A 24,055-nucleotide genomic window follows, 5' to 3' on the forward strand; every position below is an offset into this window, starting at 1 on the left:
TGCTCTGGTCTGGGTGGCAAGGTGAGGATTAATGACAGGTTGGGTTCAATGGTTTTGGAAATCTTTTCCAACCTAAATGATTCTGTAATTCTCTATACAAATATCCAACCCCTCACCAATCATGGACTGCAAAAACCAACACACCCAAAGTGTTGCAATGGCCCTGCCTCAAGATGGAAACTCCTGAATTGAAACATAACCCCAAACCTGAGATACAATCATAATTTTTGTCAGATTCGGAGCCTTACGGAGGAGCAGGAGCCTTGTGGATGCCGTATCCTGCTGTGCCACACATCTTCAACACTCTCTGAGAAACTCACAGGACCAAGGAAGAAGGGGCCTCACCTCCAGCAAGACAGCATCCCAGAATCGTTTGGACTCAAAAAGACCTCATAGGTCATCGAGATCAACCTGGCACTGCCAGTTTTACCCTGGTGGGTTGGTCCAGGACTCGGTGTTAGAGGAGGAGCAAGGTGATGTCAATAAGGGTGTGGAGCAATGGAATGATGGTGGACCCATCACAAGGAGCAGCCCTGTCCCAGTGTCCTGGTGGGATCATCCTTCCCTTCACACAGAAACAGAGGCCACCACTACACACACACACGTGTGACACAAGGACTTTGGTGCTTTGCAGACTCTTAGACATGACATCACCCAAAAGGATTTCAAGAGTAGATCTTTCACCCTGCACTTGGCCCAAACTGGTGAATTAATTCACTCACATACCCAGGGATTTACTTCTCCCAGAATAACTGCATTCCACTAAAAACCCACCATTGCCACTGGTTCTGGAGCCTGCCTTGTGAATCGGCCACGCATGAGGTGATGTCTCAAAGAGGGAGAGCACAGGAATTTTCTCTGCCTTGAAAATCAGGAACACCGTGAGCTTGAGCTCCCCACAAGCTCCTGTGTGGGGAGTATCAGCACGTCTCAGCCTCCAGCAGGAGGGCACGTTGGTGCTGAGCACTTAATTAAAGGTTCACAGCCATTTAATCCCTCATTTCTCAGTTTGAGATTTTACGAGGCAGACACCGATGCCTTTGGCTCACAAATGTTTCCATTCAGCCTTGTGTTTACTGGAACCAGTAGTGGGTACCTGTAAAACACCCAAAAACAGTGACAGGCTCTGCAGCCCAACCTCTCCCCATCTCCCTTCTCACACACTCCCCTCTTACATCAAAACATCTACTACTGTGCCTCTCTATCTGCCTGTGACCATTCCTTCTTTACACTTCAACATTTTAATTAAAAAGCAATAAAACACTTTAATTTGAGGTTTGTACATAAAAATACAAGTAAAAATGGCCTGAACACTGGGCAAATACTATTGAAATCTGAGCTAAAAGGCAGTTAGAGTAACTTTAACCACCTGAGAAATGCAATAATCACCCTGAAATGCACAGCCTGGCGTGTTTTATTGCCATTATAAACTGCAATTTATACATTAAAATAAGGAAAACAGTCAGACCCATCCATTTATGAGCTATAATAAATATGGTTATGACATCACTGACAACCAGTCACAACCTTCCAAACACATCCAGAGCTCTAAAGCAATTTCACGATTACCTTTTAAATCTGTTTTCTATCAGCACATGTGCATTTCTTGAGTGTGCACATAGCCACGGGCCTGACTCAGCAGCCCTGTCCTCATGGATGCAATGGTCTCCTGTACTCTTCAAGTTCTTCACTCAACTTTCTCTTTCATATCCCTTGCACCCATCCAATCCCCTGCTACATTTACATCCTCTGTGTTCCCCATGGAGAAGAAGCAAACCAGAACAATCTGGCTAGTTAGAATCATTCCTAATTTTCTTTTTGTAGTTCTCAAAACAGCATTTAGGTGAAATGCTGTAATTGGGGAAAACTCTAAAATGACCATTACAACTCTCATGAAGCCACTCTCTTTGAGAAACAAGTGCTTCTCAGCTATTTACACCGAATGCCTGCACCCAGAAGAGTTTTTCTTTGCATGCAGCCTTGAACCCAGCTGCTCAATCACTTTTCTTAGATTCCTCCTTCAAACACCGTCCCAACTTTTGTTCTTTCCACTGTTGCAACTTTCTTGGGGGAGGAGAGTTTCTAAAAAGGATATATTGTACCTCAGGGAGCAGCTCTTCTCTAAGAACAAGTTAACAGGATAAGCCTATAATAGAAATATAAATCAACTGCAGAACTGGTTTTTTTGGGTTTTTGTGGGTTTTTCTTTTTTGGGCTTTTTTTTTTTTTGGGGTTTTTTTTTTGGTCTTTTGGAGAGATTTTTTTCTCTCAGAACCAGCAGTGCAACAATTCCCTTCTCAACTTCTCAACTCTTTTCCTGGTGAAACCTCTCCTGGTCCCTCTGCCTTCCAGCTGGCCATGCATGTGTCACGTGCACTGCTCCTCCGTGGGGATCAAAGACCTTTCACTCCAAATCCCAGACTGATAATCTGGAGCTAAACTGGAGGAGATGAGCCATGGTTGCATTTCCATGGGCCTGATCCGGCAGTGGCTGGGTCCCCTGTGTGGAGGACAACAGCTGAAGACACTGAGATCAGAAGGAACTCGCTGAGCCAGGAAGAGCTGGGAGTCCCAGGGTGAGGAGCAGCCACCAGTTTGGTGCCACACTGTGTGACAGGCTGGAGCAGTGCATTCACCATCACAGGGAAAACCTAAACACCAGGTGAGGGAAGGAAGAGGCACACATCATGCTGGAGAAGACACAGACTTTGGTATGCTTGGCTAAATACAAACTCATGTGAGATATCGTGGTTCTGACCCTGTTATTTCATGTTTTATCCCTCCTGCTCAAAGCATCTCATTGCCCTTCTGTTCCTCTCTCTGCAGCCCAGAGGTGGCCACTTCTAATCTCCCCAAATTTTCCCTTAAATCAGCCCAAATTTCTTGCAGAATCATTCACTCTGCTCACAGGGAAATCATCTCACCAGGGGATCTTCAAATCCTCCACCTTACCTTGCGGAGCAGCAAATTCAGCCCTTGGTGGAAAGTTTTCTTGCACAAAATACAAGCAAATTAAGACTGGTCAGGCAATTATTTTAAAAAGACATTTCAAGTACCTTGTGGCCAGCAAAGGTAGGACAGGATGTGCAGGATGAGATAGAAGAGCAGTGGTCAAGAGAGATAAAGCCTTTTCACAGGCCTTCACAGAAATTCTCTCTGAAGACACGCTGGTTATTTGCACAAGGAAGGATTTAATATCCAGCAAGACTCAAGAAATTTGTCTTTTCAATACCCTTCTAAATTAGATGAAAAGGACACTTATTTTCACCACTTTGAGGAATTAAACACAAAGACAAAAATTATACATATTTTTTTCCCACGGTTGTACAAACCATGGGAAACTGGCAACTAAAGCAAACAATTTTCAGACAACTTATTCTATAGTGCCCACAGAATGCTCTTTAATACCTAAAATGCAAGAACCAAGTCTAAAAGTTTGGTTTGAAACCTTGATTTTGGTTTAAAACCTTGGTTGGTGACTTAGAAGGAAAGCACAGATGTCTTCAACTTAACTCAGTATTTTAAAATAAGCCAATAGAGAGTGAAGTGCAGATCCAACATGCTTCATGCTTACAACATATTACATTATTCTAACTACAAAGGAAATGTTAAAAAGTGTAACAGATGATGTCACACTTCAGACGAAGTTACTTAAAAAAAAATTTCCTTCCCAACCTACCAGTAACCAGAGATGGTAAGAAAGGTTATTCGTCTTCAGTACTGAAGTTTCACCTCTTCTTTTTCACCAAGTTCATTGAAACATCTTAACCAAAGCTGATGGCACAACTCTTGTCTCTGTGACTTCACCTGCCAGCCAAGGCAGGACATGGTCTCTCTTGTGAATATTTATAATTTTACATTACCTCGACCATCATTGGCAGATGTGCATTTAATTCCAGTTATGTTTTGCTTTCTATTGATGAAGACACCATCCATTTCTTCACCTGCTTCTCCTTCTTCCAGCTACAATAGTGTCTGCAGCACATCCACATTTCTTCTCCAGCACCACCACATGCTGCCTTGGGTCAGGGAAATCCCATGAAAGAGCAAGGAAGCCTTATGATTTTGGCAATAAGTGCAGTGGCAGGACTGCAGTTGTGTAAAGAAAATAATTTTCCTCATCACTGAGGAGATTTGGGGCAGGCCCATCAGGAGGGTTTTGGTGAAAAAATGATGTTTGTGTTTGAAAGGGTTTATTCTGAAGAACTCTTATAAATTTGGTTGATGTGGTACTGTTGGGGGGAAAGGAGAAAGAAGCAAGTTAAAAATAATTAACATTAGTGGTTAATGGTAAAATAGCACTGGGAAGACGCTGAGAGGAAAATAAATAAAATAAATCTTTTTTTCCAGCCCTCATCATGCAGCAAAACAAGAATATAATGCATTTTTTAAATGTAAGGAAGTTAATAGCTCTCTTTTTATGCATAGCAAAACAAAGGCAGGTAGAACATCAGGCAGGGAAAAACTCTACTAATTAGTCTGGCATAACTCATGCTGAAATACACACAGAGACACATCCCCACCCAAAGCTTCTCAACCTGGTGTGTGCAATCCCCATTTTCCTAGTTAAAAGTCTGAATAGTCTGAATTTTAAGAAAAATTGTAATAGAAATTCAAAAGGTTAAGAGAGATTATAAGAATAGGTGTGCACAGGTGTCTCTCAAATAAATATATGTTCTTCCAGGACAATAAAGTTTCATCACTTGGAAATTTACTTAATTTCATGGGATTTTCAGCATCAGCATGTACAAATTTTTCACTGACAAAGAATAACTTTTCTCCCTTTCATCAGAAAATCATTTCTTAGTTGGAAAAATAACTCCTCAGTGCTCCTTATTAATATCATTAATAATTTAAAATGTTTACCAGTTTGCTGTATCCTAGATATCTAATTATTTGCAGACTTTCACTTACACATTGCTAATGGGACAAACATCTTCTGGCCTCATTTGTTTTTTAATTTGGGAGAAGTATCAAGTTACAGTAAATGCAGTGTGCAATCAAAAATTCAGAATATTTGACCTTTTCATGGTAACCAACCAATAAGCAGGGATCCCTGTTTCTCAAAACACTGAGGACACTGTTCCTCTCAATATTTGATAAATTATTTGCTATTTGAAATGAATGTTCCATCACTGTAGTGCTCTTGTTCTTTGATTACATGATCTGAACTACAGAATCAGGTGGCTACTCTGAATAATTTGCTCTTGCTTTGCTTTACTCTGAGGGATACTGGAAATACTTTTGTTAGTGGGAATGGCAGGCTAAGAGAGGGTGGAAATCAGACCAGGGGAATGAAAAGGATTTAATACATTTTTCTAAAGAACAGCAAGGACTGTGTGTAGCTCAGTACTTGAATCAACAGGTTACTACGTCCAGCCTTTATCTCAGTGACCAGGGCAATAAAACAGTAAAATCAAAATGTATTTGTAACACGGAATTCAAGCTTTCAAGATCTCGAGTGAAAAATCAATTTGTGCAATTGCAAACCAAGCCTTAACCCTACAAAGACATATTTTTATGTTTAGCTGTACCCAAACTGAGCAGCACCATTTTCATCAATAAGATTCATCATGGGACTACTTAGAGACATTAACACTAATTAAACACAAGCATAAAACTCTTTGCAGGATTGAGACCTAAACGACTTCAATTTCCACTAAAAAATTATTTTCATCTTGTAATTAAAGCAAATTTTTGCTCCTGGCATAGTATCTGATCGCCACTTAAATCTAGGGACGTAAAACTCTGTTAGCACAAGTGGCTTTTGGAAAGCCAATAAGAGCAGTGAAAATACCTGCAGTTCAATTTCTGGGTAAAATTTGGTTTCTGAATTCTCATTTTTACTTCTTTGTCACTCTTCATTATTACCATGATTTCACTATGGGCTAGTCTGTGATTTTAGTTTCCTTATGTCTTATGGCCTATTCTTATAGACCTTCCTTTAAAGAAAGGGATATCCCCAAGATGTTGATGAGTACAGCCGCTGTGCCTTTTCTGAGGTCAAAATCCTGTTCTTCCCAAAGTTAAAAAGTGAATGTTGGACTCATGATCAGCATTTTGTGGTTTAAAATCCAAGAATCACTTAGCCAGCTATTTCCCCAGCACTGTCAACCACAGCAGAGAATCACATCTTAGGACTGAGGCAGTTATGCTATTAACAACATAAATGTGGGTTTGGGGTGGGTTTCTTGTGGGGGTGGAGGGAGAATGAGTAGTCCTCTTACTAAAAACATACTAAGGGCTTAATAGCAAGGCCCATCTGACATTTTAAATCGTTATTATTAAAAAAAAAAAATGTTAATTTTCCTTTTTTGTTTTTTTTTTCTCAGAATAAATGCACTTTTAACTTCTCATAGGCCACTTCCAGCTATACTTTTCTAAAATGACATCAGCAAAACAAGGCCAAAAATTTAGTGTGTCTGCTTAATAAAATATTACTATTTATATTGACCAAACATTTAGGGAGGTCAGCCTGCCCCTCTACTCCACCCTGGTGAGTCCAGCTGCCTTCAGCTCTGATGTTCCCAGCACAGGAAGGACGTGTTGGAGCTGTTAGAGTGAGTCTAGAGGAGACCATGGAGCAAATTTCAGGGATGGAGCACCTCTGTGAGGAAATGCTGAGAATATTGGGAATGTTCACCCTGGACATGAGAATCCTCAGTGTGACCTAATTCCAGCCTTCCAGAACCAGGGGGAAACCTACAGAAAAGATGGAGAGCAATTATTTACAAGAGCCTGGAGCAACAGGACAAGGGGGAATGGCTCCAAACTGAAGAAAAATGGGTTTAGACTAGATATTAGGGGAAAAAACAATATTGTGAGGATGGTGAGGCCCTGGCACAGATTGCCCAGAGAAGCTGTGGCTGCTCCATTCCAGGAAGTGCCCAAGGCCAGGCTGGACAGGGCTTGGAGCAGCCTGGGATAGTGGAAGGTGTCCCTGTCCATGGGGAACATTGCAGGACGTCACAATCTTTAGGGTCCATTCCAAACCAAACCATTCCATGCCTCTGTGAAATCCAAGCATAGTCATGAGTGTCATGGTGATCTGGGGGTCTGGAGCGGGATGGGGGAGTCCAGAGGAGCAGCAGAGCTCAAGGAGTGACAGTGTGGGCTGAAGCCCCTCTGCCAAAACTGCCCCACCACAGAGACAGGAAGCTATTTCTGCACCCTGACTTAAATTGTTATTTATACCACTGAGGTCCTATTTTGAGTATTTTGAGCACTATTTTTAGATTTTTGAACAATCTTGTGACTATACAGCACATGTGATCCAGTAATATCAGGAAATAAAACATTAACCAAAATATTCCTTCAAAGAAGGTTTTTTTAGCCTCCTTTCTAGAGCTGGATAGAAAATGATCACAGGACTCCACCTCCCATACCATTCCACAGCACACTCCCCACCTCTGTGCCATTGCCAGCTCAGGGCTCTGAAGCCTTGAGACAGCCCTAAAATTATGAGATTTACTCAAAAATACCTTTTTTTTTAATCAAAAGTAATTGAGAGAGTGGGATTGTTTGCTTGTTCTTTGCTATGAATATGCCTCATATATTTCTTTAAATCTCTCCATATGGGCAACCCACCAGGAGAAATAATTTTTTATATCTTAAAAATGAAAAAAAGCTGAAAATTTCATGCCACTGAGGTTTGAAGAGGAGGAGCTTTGCTGTACTTACTCAAGCTGACAGCTTCATCTTTTTCCTGGGAATGACTGTAAAGAAGGAAATTTTAGCAAGACCTTTTAGCATAGGAACAGGAAAAGGGACAAGGACTGCCCATAACGCGTGGGTTTTAATTTTCTAGGGCAGAATTACAAATGAAATTTCTTCAGTAATAAATTTTATAGCACAGCACTCAGTTGCCTCTTCTGTGACTAATATTTCTGTATCAGACTCAAACTTCCCAGTACTACTATGGCATCAAACCATAGTGCCTGATTTGCATTTCCAAAAAGGAAATTGTTTTCCAAAAGACGCGTGTGGCAGCAAGAGACTCCGAACAGCATTCTCATAGTAACACGCAGTAGCACATTTCAAGCCAACTAAATTTACTGAGCACTCCTCTATGCTTTCAGCATGTTTCAGATAATTTTTAAGAGCCCAGAAAGAGAGCAGCAGGCATGGGGGATTTATTGAAAATGTAGTTCTTTAAATCTCTCCAGTTTAGAGACAAGGATGTCCTGCAGGACAGCGTCAAATCCTCTGCACAGTTCTAGGCAGATGAGGTCAGTCACTCTTTCCTTATCCACAACACTCTAACCCTACCTCATCTGGCACTATTTGTCTGCAGTGAATCCGTGTTGGCTGTCACAAATCACCTCATTTTCCACATGGCTTCCAGGAGGATCCCCTCCCTCATCTTGCTGAGCTCAGGTGAGCACCTTCCATTTTTCCCCTTTTTAAATATGGAGGCTCTGTTTCACCTTTGCAGTCAGCAGGGTCTTTGCTGGACTGCCATGGCTTCTCAAACGTGATGGACAGAGGCCGAACAGCTCCATCCACCAGTTCACTCGGGACACACATAAATGTGCCTCCTCAGGTTCCATGACTTGTTCAGCTTCCTGTTCTTTAGATGATCTCACAACTGATCTCCTACAGCAAGTGGTTCTCTGTCCTTCCAGTCCCTGCCTTTGCCTTCTGCACTTTGGGTGGTGTGACTGGAGCACGCCACAGTGAAAACTCAGGCAAAAAAATGTCCTGGAGTAGCTCGGCCTTCTCCATATCCCAGGTAAGCAGATTTCCCATTTCTTCATGGAGAGGCCCCACATGTTCTCTAGCCCTCTTAAGATATTGGGAAGCCAACAAAAAATAGAAAATTCCGACCTGCAAGTCCCTTGCGGGTACCTACCTCCACCTTGTGCTGAACGTGTCACAGATGAGCACTGACACACAGAGCTCATTCCTGTCCCCACCTGCTCGTGTATCACAGTCCATGTGCTCTGGTGGCAGCACATTTGGTGGCAACATAAGACACCACAAGGTAGAAACTTCATTCCCTGCTTTTATCCAGGAGCCCTGCTCTCGGTCTGATCATCACAGCCTAGATGTCGGCATGTAATGAGGCGAAGCTATTTTAAAATCTATATGCTCATAAAATAAACATAAAATGACAATAAAACCGAGAAATAAAGCTCCCAAGTAATGGCCATATGCTCCCCAAACACCCAGGTATTGGCTGTAGATTTGACAGTGAGACAGAACCTTATGGAAAGTGTGCTTGGTCAATTCGTGTAAGAGTTGGTCACCTTTGATTACTCTGGGTTTTTTTGCCAAAAGCAAGACCAAGCAAGAAGCAGAAGATATGTTCATATCACACACTGCTAAAGTGCTTATTAGTGAAGTTTTCCCAGCTGTGAACCTCTATAATTTTTCAGCACCTTAACAGTCCGCCCAAAATTCGATAAAATATCACAAAAATCTATAGCTGCTCCTATTAGTGGATGCACACTTTCTCACATAAGGGCTTCAAAATAAAACAACCTTTTCAAACTGAATACATATATTTTCCTTTTTTTTTTTTTTTTTTACCCTAAGATAACCTTCTTTAGTCGTGATATGAACATGATGACTGTCAAGCAGAAAGCTGAGGAGAACAACAGTATTATGTTTGCAAAGGAAGTTATTTTTGGAAGATATTTTTCACTTAGGGAAGGGGAAAAAAAATCTAAACAAAGTAAACAATTTAGTTCATAATCATCAACACAGGGACACTTTGCGCAGACATTTCCTCTCATAGGTCACTACATTCATTGGATTAGAATTAGTTAGAGGACTGAAAATAGTAAATGACAAAAACTACTGGAAGTAGTAGCCCATGAAGGAAAACATAGTCAGCTGAGGTGAAAATTCGATCACATTATGCTGAACCTACTTCCCACATGTCCTGTGATTCAGGATATGTACAGCTTGCTATAATGAAACATAAGATCTATTAAAGATTTCAGCAGTGTGAAATTAATTCAGCTTGAGAAATTCCTACCAAAAATCAGACAAAAAAGGAATTATTCTCAGATCAAAGTGGTAGTTTTTTTTTTTTTGTTGTTGTTGTTGTTGTTGTTGTTTTCTGGGTTTTTTTAAATCATCCTCTGCATAGCATCAATACACCATAGCAAATTTTCTCTGTTTTAAATATCACCCTCATTCATACTGTGATTCAATTTAAGAATCATTCAAAGATAAATCTAAATAAATAACAAGCTGGCTTTCAGGCAAACAAATGAATTTGCATTGTTTTATATTCATCATAAATATTTCACCTAATTACTGAGGTACTATGTTCAGAAATACAAAACAACATTATAAATTTATTAGCACTGTCCCTGCTGATTTTACAGAAGTTCTGTGGAATGTAAGAGCCAAAAGTAGAAACAGGCTCAAGAGCATAACCAAAAGAGCAGAGGCTGCATTCAAATGCTAAACTGGATTGACACCCTCTGCTTTGCTCTGCATATTTACCCCAACTAAAGCTTCCTGTCTTGAATCAGGTGTTATCCTATTTATTCTCAAAACCCAAGGTCAACGAAAGCCTTTTCCTTCTGTTGACTTTCGAAAGCTAAACATCTGAATCAGGCTGCTTCGAGTATTATCTCAAAAACTATCACAGGAGTTATTTTTCCCCTCATTGTGAAATTGTGAAAACGTAAAAGGATGTAACAGCGTTTTTCAAAGGTTTAGGGAGGTCAGCTGTGTGGAGAGAAAATAAGAAGTACTGCTTAAACATAAAAGGTAAAGTACACAGCATTTATCCTCAAAATTATTTAAGTTGTTTTAATGGCTCTAAAGGCTACGAAAAATGTTTTTAAAATGTAAATATGTGGGTCTTTTAGAAGAAGCTATCCTTCTTTGTAAACCACAGTATCACTGGTGATTTATAATTTTCAGAAAATCTTAATCCCACAGGAAACATATAAGAGTTCCTCTTTATTTTTAACCTAATGCTGTATCTAACATGGAATGCAGTTTTTCTTATTGGCAAAAAAGCTATTATTTTTATTTGCTTACAATAAATTAAGAAAAAATCTGAAAGAGCGCAAGTACGAAACCATTTTAAAAACAGATTACTCTTTTCCCTTTACCTTTGAAACAACTTCAGATGTAAATAAAATTGTGGTTATCACATTTCCCTAGGGATTAAGTACTCTTACTGTTCAAATGTCATTAATTACCCTTAATGCCGTTATGAACTATTTGGAGATTATCATTATTAAACTGTTAGAGTATTTCTTAATTCCTCGCCAGAAAGCCACAGAGTGACTCTGAGCCTATCCTCCCCCCTCTTTTGTTGAAATAACAATAGCCCAGAGGAATTGTGTCTGCAAAGAAGAAGTCAAGAAACAACAATAAAACACATTTTGTTGGACTAAACGAGCAGTAGAGAGAAGAGTCTGGGTTTTAAACCCTGTTCTGTTTCATAAGTGGAATATCTGGGTCTGGTGCAGCCCCATGGGAGCAGCCAGGGTGTTCTGAGGGATGGGGGATGCAGCAAAAATCCCTCTAATAAAAGGGTCTTATCAGTAGCTGGTCCATTTGGGCACATTAACATCTGAAAAAATTAGTTGCAGGATCTCAAGGAAGTTTCACTGCCGCAAAAAACAGTCCTTAGAACAGAATATGGATACTGCACAGACTGGGTTCGGTGTCAAAACACTTCATACACAAAAATTCAAAATAGACACATTCTTGTCACAGTCTCATCTTTTTTCACAGAGCACTAAAGCAAGGAGGATTTTAGCACAGTGGTTATTTGACTGTGTCACTTGGCTCTCTCCCCGATTAACCGTGGGGCTGGGAGGGTTTGCTCCACCACAGGGGCCACGTGGTCCTACTACAGTTCAGACCCTCAGCTCTTCCAAGACAAATCAAAGTGCCTGGATTCATGTTTTGAAGTCTGTGTTTTACTTTGCTGTTATTATTATTAAACTTGTATTTTTCATTCAAATGCATGCCAGCACCTTTATATTCGTTTTTAAAAACATAAGTAATAGGTTTAGCTACAGGAAAATTTGATCAAACAGAAAAAAGTCTCAACAAAAAGTTTTTAATGACTACCTGGAAAGGCAGGAACAGACAAAAGTAAAGTATTTACTCACTTCTGGTACTGGAAATCAAGCTACTTGCCAACTTAAAGGCACACATTAAGACACACACTCCCCTACATTGTGCTTACACATTAGATTAACTTCTCTGGGGATTTCTGGGTGTAATTTTTTTAAACAAAGGGCTAAGGGGGTTCACTGGTCCTGCTTTCTTGGTCTACATTTCTATCTCCCCTTGCCTCTAGTCTGGGGGAGTTCCCAGTCCCTGCCTGGAGCACAGTGGGCCAATTTGGTGTTTTTATAGGACAGGAGAGCTGACAGGTGATGCTGCCCGTCACCAGCTTTGTGAGTTACCACCAGATTATTCTCTGGGAGTGTCTGTCCTAGAAAGGAGGGGGACACTAAAAAAGGACACTGCTGAAAAGCTGTGATGGTTTCAGAAATGGGGAAAGAGCATGAGAAGGGCCATCACAGAGTGACACTAATGAGATGGTGTGGTCTGGGATGGGAAAAAAGCTTTTCTCTGCCTCTTTTCCTGATCAGATCTACACATTGCAGAGGCCAGGGCTCCCTCACGGAGCTCTGCTGAAAGGTAATGCAGTGCTGAGGATCTGTTATGAGTTATTCCAGTCAGGAATGTCTGGCTTTTTATGGTTATTTTAATTGGTGACAGTACTCACTGCTTAAAGTACTCGATCTGGCACTGAGGTTCCCCCGTGTCCTGCTCCATCCTGAACACTCATCCTGTCTCAGGGCTGCTTTCTCATCCCTGTCAGAAGCTGCTGCCCCATCACTGTCCTTGCTCAGGCATTATCTGATCTGGTCTGCTCTGTGTAACACCAGCCCAGGGCAAGCACTGACATATTTCACCAGAGATTAATATTCAGGCTGCCTGTCCAGAGAGCATGGGAAGTTGATAAGTGCAACAAGCTTTAAAGCAAACCTGAACTCAACCCTCTTTTTATATATTTTGTTTACACCAGTAGCGAGCAGTTCTGCCTCTTCTTTGGTACATAAAATAGGGTTTTTATCAGTGAGAAAGAATCGCTGACAAACTTGTGGGCCTGACAAAGGAAACACCTTTACACAGCTTTTCTTCTAAGTATCTCACAGAATTCTACTACCATCAGCAGCCTTTGCTTTGCAATACTTGTAGAAGACCATCATCATTATGCAGGATGACTTAAGATGACTTCATTTGCCAAAGGACAAATGAATTAACAGCAGTAACATCGTCAGTGTCTGTTGCCCACTGATTTAAACACAGCCCTCCCAGTCTGCTGGGCAGTGGCACTTTGGTGGGTTTCAAATACAGGGTTGACTCATGTCATTGTGCATAAGGCATGGAAAACAAAGCCTACATGAGTCACTCTCTCCTGTTTTGATGGAGAATCAGGAGCTAAGACCACTGGTGCTCACCAGAGTACTTGTCTTGGCCCCCTTTCATATTACCAATAAAGAATAACCACGGGCTAGTGAAGATGAGCAGCCTCCTTCACTTAAACTTAGAAAAGAGGAAGAAAGGTGAGCTCAGCAACTCCTCTCTCCAGCTTCCTTCCTCACCCATCCCTCTCAACCTTCTCCTCCTTGCACTGATCCCACTCCTTGCTCCACTTCCCAACCCTTTCCCAACAAGCAGGGCTGTTGCTCATCCATCCTATAGTACCACATGGAAAAATCCTTATTTTTTTATTTCCCAGATTAAACATACAGAAAGAAACTACAAGCCCAGAGACACTATCTGGGGGAGGAGACAACTGCCAATCACCCAACCAGCAGAAAGGCAGTAGGAGGCTGAAGCTGGGAACCACCGCATCTCCCAGTTTACATCCATGGCTCCCAGCCCTCATTCCTTGCTTTGCCCTGCTCAAAACCAGCCCACGTGTTGTGCTCTGCCAGAGCTTGGGAGGCTGCTAACCCCCGGCACAGGTCATGGAGAACGGACTTTCCTTTCATCCCCGCAGGCAACTTTTGGCAAAAAAAGGCCAGGGAATAATCACAAGACAGTAGTGACTCACTGTTTCTGTCAGAGGAAAGAATCTCTGCTGCCCAGTGCTCCTCTTCTCCCACCTGGCATCACCACCAAAACCACCACACCGACGAGCAAGGAGGTTATGCAAGGCTGTGAGGCCGGAATATTAACTTACAAAATTCAGGAATGGTGGGAAAGGGCTGCCAGCTTGACTGCATCAGCTTCCCTGGCCTGCTAGGAAAAATAGGTCAAGGTTTTCCAAGGTGACCAACAATTCTGGATGTCCAACTTTGTGCATGTTTAAAAACAAAAAAAAAAGGGAAAAAATTTATTATTTTGGAAAAAACACTAATTGTCTGTCACTGAGGGGAAAAAAAGGCAGCCAGACAGCTGCATGTTTCAAGGTCCTTGTGGCTGAGCACCCCAGAAAAAACAAATTACCTTGAGACAGGAGCCCCTGAAAAAAAAAATAAATAAAAAAAAGTCAAGCACTGTGTACAAAACAACGGAGGAAAGCCCGTGGGTAAATAAGTAGTGGGAGCTCACAAGAGCACGGCTCAGGATACATGTGTGCTTCTACTGCGGGAGAGAGAACAATTGAATTACGAGGAGCTCTTAAGCAAGTAAAGTAAACATCTTTTGGCAATTTAGTGCTGCACTTTGAAGCCTGGCGATGTCATACAAATGGTGAAATAGCACGGACACCCTTCTGCTGGCTAGTTTGTTTAACATGGTGAGTCGGGAGTTTTTTGGAGAGCAGCACTCTTTTATGAGCTCACGAGCTGGAGGAGGGAAAGTGTGGAAGGAGCAGGAGAGAGATGTTTAAGCAAAACTGGAGCTGTGGGAAGCAGCACGAGAGAGAAGGGAGCCCTGCAGCATCCGGGGGGCTGCCACCATGGGAACAGACTCTGAGCATCCCCCACCACGGGAACAGAGAGGGGGAGAGAGAGAGGTATGGGGTGAGGCGACAGGGATAATCACATGAGCGGGGTTAATTGCTATAAATATCAAGAATCAAATCAATATGTCAAGATGTGTGTTCCACTTTTCACATATATGCGGCACGTAAATGAGAAACGGAGAGAGAGGGAGGAAGAGCTAGAAAGAAAAAGGAGAGACTACTAAAGAAATAAGCCCCCCTGTACAGACAGCCTGACGCCAGATGGCTTCTTCTAATAAATATTCAACCTTAACTCAGTTCCCATGTAACTTTGTTGTAAAGCTGCCAGCACACCCACACAGATCTGGGCCAGCAAAATGATTACAGTAGTACAAACAAAATAGTGCAATAGAGGAAACAGGCAGACAGGGTCCTGTATACAGAAAGACAGAGCTGTAAAGATGTGAGTTGATGAACCTTTATTTCAAATTTCTCAGTATTAAATCTAATGACTTGGGCAGACGGGAGAAAAAGCCTTGGTATGAAGGGGAAACACGCCGACTTATTTTTTCCTTGCTGCTGCTTTTATTGTTGGGAATACAGAGAACGAGAACATCGTTCTGCTAAGACAGCAAATGAGGCACTATAAATCAGTTGCTCTTCTGCATATTTTCTGCATTCAGCTGGAATTCGGATACCTTCCCTGAAATCATACCCCATCTTGCATTTCCGCTGTGTCTTGCACTCACACGGGGCACGAGTTAAAAAGGGAGATTGTGTGCATGACATTTGTTATATTAATTGGGAAGAGAAAGAAAAGGTTTGGTATATTATTCTTAAGAAAACACTGGCACAGTGCTCAAAACATGCATTTCAGTTGTGTGAGTGTTTTTGCCTCAAGCTCTTTAATTTCAAAATTGGATTATGAGATCTGAATATCAGAACACACCATGTTGGCAACCCCAAAACTATTTAAATAGGACCTTGACCAAATCATGATCTTGTGCTAAGATTAGGAGCAGGGGAAAGGCAATGAGAAAGGACATGCTTTGCAGAAAGATTTCTATTGATGAAATGAAGTAAGAAAAAATATAGATATTAGAAATTAAATTTTAAAAAGTGCTAAGGATCCATCCTATCAATTTATTGGCTCTTTATACAGAATATCTTGAGTTTAGAAACTTATCTAAAATTACTTGCAGTTGTTTAACAACCACCTATAAGCCAGCAATAGATCAGGGAGTTAAATTATACATTTACTTTGGTTGAGAATGAATCAACATGAGGCAAAGCTCTTCTTTCTCAAGAACATAACCTTTCGGTGTTAGAACTCATGATGTGCTCCTGGAAGGACATTATTTTGCATGATACAGAGGAGTATAAATAGAATTAATAAGACAGAAATAATAAAAAAAAAAAAAAGGGGGGTGTAGGCTGAACGTCAGAAAATATTTCCTGGTTTGTGAGAGTCTCCCTCTGCAAAGCAGATCGACAAGGAGATGTAGTAGGCTGTAGAGTCAGGCTTTCACCACTTCCCTCGGGAGATTGTCACTGGAGGTTTTAAAAACAAAGCTGAACTCAGCACTAGTAAATATGCTGCAGGGAATAACCCTGTGTTGGGCAAGATATGGACAAGATCAATTAACAGATCTCTTCTATGTCTACTTTCTATTATTTTTGACTGTTGGGAAGAAAACTTTGCTAGAGAAAAGCCTGAACCTCCCTCCACCCCCTGCCTTTTCTTTTTTAAAGAGAACAGGCTCTCTGGCACTGCGGGCTCAGCTCTGTTCATTACAGCAGCGACGTCTCTCCCACCAGTTTTCCTCTGCTCACCCTCCATCCCCACTATTTTTGAGAAGCCCTGCAAAGAATATCCTGGACAGAAAAGAAAGGGGGGAAAAAAAAATCTGAATTGCTCTTATTTCTGATCTTTCCAGGCCCCTTTATAATATTCATCTATTCTGAGCAGCATTTGACACTTCCTTCCCCACCCACCCCCATTAGGAATCAGCTGTGGGTTGCCTCCTAGTGCTCCTTTTCTCCAGCCTCAAGGTGCACATTACAATTCTATTCTTATCCAGAGCACGATAGCATCAAACGAGGGAAGGAGTCTGGGTAAGCTCCACGCCTGAAGAAATGCACACCTTTTGTTTATGGCAGCAGGATGAAAGCCACGAGCTGGAGCCGGACACAAATCTGTCAGCCCTTGGGAAAAGAAGCTGCTAACGACGGCAGCGCTGAGTACCCCAGCACATCAAACAATCCCTCATTGGTTATGCTGGCTTGAAGTTCAACATATCTGTACTTACCTTAATAAACCAGGCCTGAAAAATCACTGTATAAAGCTTAGAGGTGCTTAGAGGTACAAGGGCACCACTTGGATTGCTCTGGCACTAAGCTTCATTCTGCAAACAAAATTGGATCAAAATTAGGGTTCAATTCAAAATCAGTTTAAATCCTCCACACACACTTTTTATTTTAAATATGCTGGATATTGAAGGGAATAAGACCAAAGTACGTGGATTTCTTCCTGGTGGAGAGGCAGAGAGATGAGCCCATGGCTAAGAGCAGCCTTTCCCTGTGGGGTGGGGTGCCACGGCGTGACCACGCTGTCACACAGCACAGCCCCTCTGAATCAACACACAGACTCTGATTTTTGCATTCACTTAATAATTTCTATTACAAGTTTCTATTAGTATTGTTTAGTTCAGAAAAGGAAAGAGGTAAAGGAACACCAGGAGAAAAAGATCACATAGAAAATTAAACAGTAAAGAGACCTTGTCAGAAAGAAAATGATGGACAGAAAGTTCTGCCCCAGCCTCTCTACATCCTCTCCACTGCCAGTTCCATTGTGCCAGAAGAGATGCCACAGCCAACAATGGCAGGCAGGGCTGGAGCAAACCTCAACTCTCCATGGTTTCTCAGCTAAGCACCAGAATAAATCAAATAAAGGCAAGAACATGGGAAGAGATGAAATGTGGGCTTGGGGAGAGAAAAGGGGAATGAGAAAGGAGCTCTGGATTGCCTAGAGGCACCCAGGACATAATCAGAGTAAGAAAACTTTCCAGTGAACCACTTTTCACCGCTTTTGCATGCAGCTTGGGTCGAATCCCCCCATGAAGTCCTTGCCCACATCCCATCTCCTCCTGCCAGGGAGCAGAGAGGGCAGTTTGGGCCCTGTGCAGCCACAGTGGCTGGGGGAGTAGAAAGACACAACAGCACTGAATGTCCTGAGCTGGAAGGGATCCACAAGGATCACTGCACCCAACTCCTGCAGTGCTGGAGCCCAAGTCCTCCAAGGCTTCCAGCTGGAAAGAAATTGGCAGGATCACTCTCTCAGTGAGGAGCTGGTGAGGGTTAGCTTCTCAGCTATAGAAGCAACCTGGATGAACACTTTGCTGCCATTCAGGTTCTGAGGGTGCCTGTCTGAGGGATCACTGTGCTTACAGGCTCAGCACCCTGCTGGAAACCACCAGGATTCATCAGGAAGGCATGCATCTGGGTGCATCACATCCACATAATGCAACCCCCATCACATGGGATTTCTTCAGACCAGAGTACTCACCTGGCTGGAGCAGCAGCAAATCTCACTATTGCAAATAATTAAAAAAAAAAAAAATAGGGAAAAGAAAATTGGCCAGACTTAAATTTTTTCCACAAAATTTGGTGCTGTCTTTGAAACACAGGCAGTGATTTTGGACATGAGACTGAGCAGAATGCATTGTTGATGCTCTCAGCCATTAGTTTATAAATTGAATAAGATAGATGTCTTCATTCATATGAACTAATGTAGTTTTTCTTATGAAGGTTTCATATTATACAAATCCATTAGCATATTTACAAATTAATCTTCCCTTAGGAAGAAAAAAGATCAAAGATTTACAGAAGGAAGTGCTTTATTACTTTTAAACTGCCTTTTTTTTTCAAAAGAAAGAGAAAAAGAAATGAAGGGAAATTATGTTGAACCATAAATGTTTCTTTATGACTACTGTACAGCAGCTTTGTGGGAGATTTAAATTTACTAAAGGGCAAGGGGGACTTTAAGCCGTCTATATGAGTTCAGTATTAAAAATATATATACATGACAGGTGCCCATATAAGTTCATGCAGTACAAAATATTCCATAAATGAGCTCATTTATCTGAGTAATTTAAAAAGAGCTTCTGCACAAGGGGAGATATTTAGTATGAATTATAGTCCGTTTACCTTTCATAAGTTTTTTCATCACTTCCCATACCTCCTTTGGTGCTACTGAAAATATCTGTAGTTATCAAGCCTTATATTCAACCTTGCTGTTCCTTATTCCCAGGAAAGCCCTATTGGTGAAGTGATTCCATGTTCAAGACATGCAGCTTGTAAAGCCTTGTATTATTTCTTCTTCCCCATTGCCAGCTAAAACAAGATCAGGCTAAGAAATCTTTTAATCTAAGCAAATAACTTGAATAACAGAGTATTTCAGGTAAAGGAAAAGAATCTCTGGGTTTACCCCCATTATTTAGATTTGACTCAGTTGCGAAAGATTCCTCCTTCTGTTTTCAAAATGACTTTGTACTATGGTTGGAAATAAAGAGTAGTAGAGCAGCAAGGAAATGAAATGAGATGCAAACTTTTAATGATTTATTAATAACCACTTTCTGAGACATTTCTAACTGCTAAAGAGAAATCAGAACACTAAATTCATTAAGATCTTCAAGGGCAGGGGGTGGAAGGGAGAACTATTGGAAAGTTATGAAAATAATGGAAAATTTCCAAGGCTAAAAAAGCACCTGACAACCAAAGCACATTTTAGGTAGAGCTGCTCCTGCCTTGGGACACGAGTTGCAAATAGATGACCTCTGAAATCCCTCCTAGACACAAGCTTCATACTTCTATGCTGAAATGTTTGAAGATATTTTCCAACATATAGCATTAATTTATCTTTTAGTCCTTTAGGATATAGTCCAAAGGAAAAGACTATAGTTAAATCACCATTCATGAACAGAATAGCACTCATTTTCTCCTGATCACTGCACTCACTCAAGTATAAATTCTTTCACTTCTTGGAGCTTGCTGAAAAAATGATGTTAGATTGAAAAGGATCAGAAACATCCACCTTTCCTGGAACACAAGGAACCAAACTGGACTTGTTCTCCTACCTACCCCTCCTCTTCCAAAACAATCTTCTCCCCCCTCCATCCACATGCCACTTATCCTCATGAAGGACACACACCTTGGCAAATTTTGAAAGAAGGATATTCCTCTACTCTGGAGCTGACTTTAATAGCAAAATCTCTCCACATCCTCCTGCTCCCGTTCAGGAGTGCTCTGCCTGAATAACCAGGCAACTTCATCTCTGCGTCTTTCCCTCTGTTTTCCTGAGGGAAGCTCTCCAAAAGGTTTCCCTGTAACAGTTTGTGGGGAAGTTCAGTGTCATTTTTTGTTTTCCTTCAGACATTGCATTTGGCTATCAGAGTGCTCACAGTTAGCAAACCAGGACTCTTCAATGTCTCAGTCGACCCACTTGGGAAATCAATAAAAGATAAGACTTCCCATGTTTCAGTGCTATGAGGGATGGCAAATGCTTCTAAAGTGCTTTGAAAACCTGGAAAGGTGCAATGTTCTTATAATGGCCTGAATGCTTTGTAGCTCTGCAGAATATTTTATTCCAGAATCTTAAGCTTTTACAAGTAACTAGCCTTAAGTACGACAGTCCTAGAGATGTCTGTAAAAAACAATAATGTCAGGATAGTGCTTAGTCCATCATATCTTAGTCCAAAATACTGACATCAGACACTGTAATTTATCCTTCATATGATCTTCCAGTCCTGCTGAAGTCTACAAAACCTTTTTGTTGGAAATATTATTGCCAAACCTACTCAGTAGATTAATGCTAATTATCTTAGGGTGGGAAAGTTGTGTATTACTCAAAATTTGGCTCACAAAAAGACAATGAATAAGCAAAGAGGCATGTTCTAGAGCCAGCAGGGGAGAAAACAGCAACTCAGGTTCAACTACAGAAAAAAAAAAAAAAAAATATACATATCTATCACCAGAAAAACCCTTAGACTAATGTTTTCTCAGTTCAAGAGGCATTTAAGGTTAGGACCTTACACTTTCCAGTCATTCCTCTCTCCAGCCATCACCACCTTGTTAAGGATACTGTCTGCATCACACATGCGAAAGGAAGTTTGGCACCACGAGTTTTCCAGGTGAAAAAGTGTGTCATCAACGAAGAAGAATTACAAGTCATTAAACTGGAGTGCATGCTGTGCATGCCTCTTCAATTCAATACAAGGAATTAAGAAGTCAAATGCCTGTGGCATTAAATATGAATGATGAATGCGAGAAATAAAATAAGTAGAAGAGAAATCTATGTGTTTCATTACATGAGGTAGCTGTGCCACTGGCACCTTTTGCTTTTTTATTAAAAAAAAAAAGTCTAAGACAAGAATGCAAAGAAAAGTCGGTTTTTAAGGAAATTCATGTACCATTGTAATGAGATTAAAACATAAAACATTTTCTAATCTGAATTCCATCCTAATAATCTGAAAAGATCACAGAATATGATGCTGCATGAAGCAGGAATCGAGAAGAATAGCACATACATCTCTCTTCACAACGGGCTTCTAAAAGAACAGCCAATATTTAAGGAAAGAACACAAACTACATAAAAAGAGCAATGTCAGAAGTGACACATTATCCCATTTTAAGGCATGTGTCTGACTCCTGCTTAGAATAGGAAGGATAAACAAGATGAGCCACAAAGGCTTCTGTGTGTATCACAAAGCACACGGCATGGGAAACCACTTCTCCCTCTCTCCGACGGAAATGGTTTCTTTCATCTCCGATCAAGTTTCCGAGGTATTTTTATTTATTTACACATGAAGGGCTGTGAACCAAATTCACCCCATCATTTCGTACCATCAACTGAAAAATACATCTATTCAGCAGCCTCACCAAGACATATAGAGGTTGGAGTTGTGTCCCTCAGGTAGTCAGATGTCATCGGCACCCAAGACATCCCTCTGATGAGCACCAAATATTAAGCAAAATTCTATTAATCCTCTGAATGTGGTAGAACAAGTGACTATGCCCTAAAAAAAATGAGAATTGAGAACATACAGGTAACATCTAGAGGTGCTAAAAAAGAAAACAAACATTCAAAAAGCTGGTTGAATATTTTTCAAGATTATGAAGATGAGGGAGAAGGAATTCTATGAACCAATCACCAATTTCACCAAAAAATGAAGTGCTTGGAAATAGAATATATTAGTAAGATTGTGTTCATGATTATTTTATTGGCTGTTTGGTGATTATGAGGCTCCAAGACAATGTGATAGTCAGAGAACTGAATATCAAAAAAATTCTGATCCATTTTATATTACTTAATAATATTTCTGGAAAGATAATGAAAATAGAAACTGCTTGAAGACCAGGAAAAGTTTCTATTCCAAATGAGCTGGTTTTGAAACCCTGACTGAAACATAACACTCCATTATTGATAAAATTAAATTCTGTTGATTTTTGAGGACAAAAACATGAATTATATATATGCATAAACACAATGTAAATAACATAAACAATGTATTTTGGTTCACAGTGTATTTGCTGTCCCATATAGTCTCATCCACATTTTCCTCAACTTATTTTTAAGCACAAAATATGAGATGTTTGAGTCATGTCATTTCCTTCTCATAACATTGTTGTGTGATAAATCACGATGAGAACGGCATGGATCACATCCTAATTAGCAGAATCACTATGGAGGAAAAATCAACAATTTGAATCAGACACTCACCAATCCTAACACCTGATATGGGAGTCCTTTAAATCACTTCATACAGTCTGGCTCTGTGCAGGCACCTAGAAAGGGGAGAATATTGCAATTAATCTCCCAAACCTCAGGTATTGTACATTTTACAGGCATTGTGTGCTTTTATGAATTCATCATGTTTTTTAACATTTAACAGGTGCTTTGTTGTGGGAACTGGATCACTGGAAGTTTTCACAGTTTTAGTTTTTTTTTTTTTTTTTTTCAAAACTGCCACTGTGGAAAGATCACAACTCCACCATCACCATCCAGCACATCCTTAATATGGTTGATAGAATAATTCAGGTGGCACAGGGATCTTTGAGAATTTAAATCTGAATTATTTTTTTTAAATAAGATTTTTTTTCCTCCAGTGCCAAAACTGAAAATGATGTAAGTGCAAAAATCTCTGTAGTAAATTAGTGATAAAAGAATAAAACTGTTAAACGAATATATTTTTTCATGCTTGAGGGCTGTGTGTTTAACAGTTTTCTAACTGTTCATTCATTTATATAAAAATACTTTGGTTATTATCTACTTGAGTTGAAATTAGATATTTAATTGACTGGAGGGAATGAAATCCACTCACTTTTAAATAAAGCAATGATTTAAAAATATTCCTGTAAAGTGATTTGTAAGACCACACCAGCACTAGTTCTTGGCACACGTCCTTGTCTGTGTATATATTTAAAAAGCATGGTTGTTTTTACAAATGTAGTACTGTGAGAGCTAACTTCTTCAGAAACATGTTTATCTTAATTAGGAAAGTCAACAGACTTCTAATGGGAAGAAATGCGTATTTTTCTCTGTGGTATCTAAAGCATCAAAGGCCTCGTTCTCATGCCAAACCAATCTTCCTTCCTGCCTGCCTTTCAAACCCAGGTGATTGCAGACAGCTGAGCAGACATTTTCCCAAAAGCTTCTATTGACCTGGCTCCAGTCCTTTCCCGTGCTCTGTCTCCTTTTCTATCCGCATGTCACTTCTCTTTCTCTTTCTGTGTATTTGTTGTATTTTTGCCCGAGGAAACCTAGGGATATTCATGGCACTGAGGCAAATAATGTGGAATTAAAAACTAAATTCTTCAGGCCTTATCCTAGCAACAGGACCATCACCATCTGTTCAGAGGACAGGACTGCCATTATCCGCTGCATTCTTTGTACGTACTCCATCACCTGTGAGGGGAAAAACATTGCCCCTTTTCCTGGGGTCTTTGTTTAAAAACAAAGTTGTCTGCTTCTCTCTGCTACCCATACATTTCATAAATGTGATATACAGTACATTGGAAGGGATTAGGCAGCAATAAAAAGCCTTAAAAGCTTAAAAGGAAAAAAAAAAAAAACTAAAGGGAGGACATCTGCATGATAAACAACAAAAG

At 40.6% G+C, this 24,055-nt stretch overlaps 1 long non-coding RNA gene across 5 annotated transcripts in view; it reads right to left on the reverse strand.

Moving 5' to 3' along the window:
- Positions 1-5: 5 nt before the first annotated feature.
- The window catches only part of LOC137476796 (uncharacterized), a 32,598-nt gene continuing 8,548 nt past the window's right edge, over positions 6-24,055 (reverse strand). Inside the window, exons 3-10 of one of the 5 annotated variants that reach the window (XR_011000608.1) lie at positions 23,610-23,852; positions 22,680-22,732; positions 17,200-17,295; positions 9,532-9,586; positions 7,681-7,715; positions 3,680-4,232; positions 3,057-3,156; positions 6-2,082 (exon numbers count right to left, since the gene is read on the reverse strand). This is a non-coding gene — a long non-coding RNA (uncharacterized lncRNA). Of the gene's footprint in view, positions 2,083-3,056; positions 3,157-3,679; positions 4,233-4,830; positions 6,703-7,680; positions 7,716-9,531; positions 9,587-17,199; positions 17,296-22,679; positions 22,733-23,609; positions 23,853-24,055 lie in introns of those variants that run through there. The other 4 variants (XR_011000609.1, XR_011000610.1, XR_011000612.1 and 1 more) reach the window with 4 other exon arrangements.

Source organism: Anomalospiza imberbis, chromosome 7 (assembly GCF_031753505.1).
Source record: "Anomalospiza imberbis isolate Cuckoo-Finch-1a 21T00152 chromosome 7, ASM3175350v1, whole genome shotgun sequence".
In the NCBI taxonomy this organism is placed as follows: domain Eukaryota; kingdom Metazoa; phylum Chordata; class Aves; order Passeriformes; family Viduidae; genus Anomalospiza; species Anomalospiza imberbis.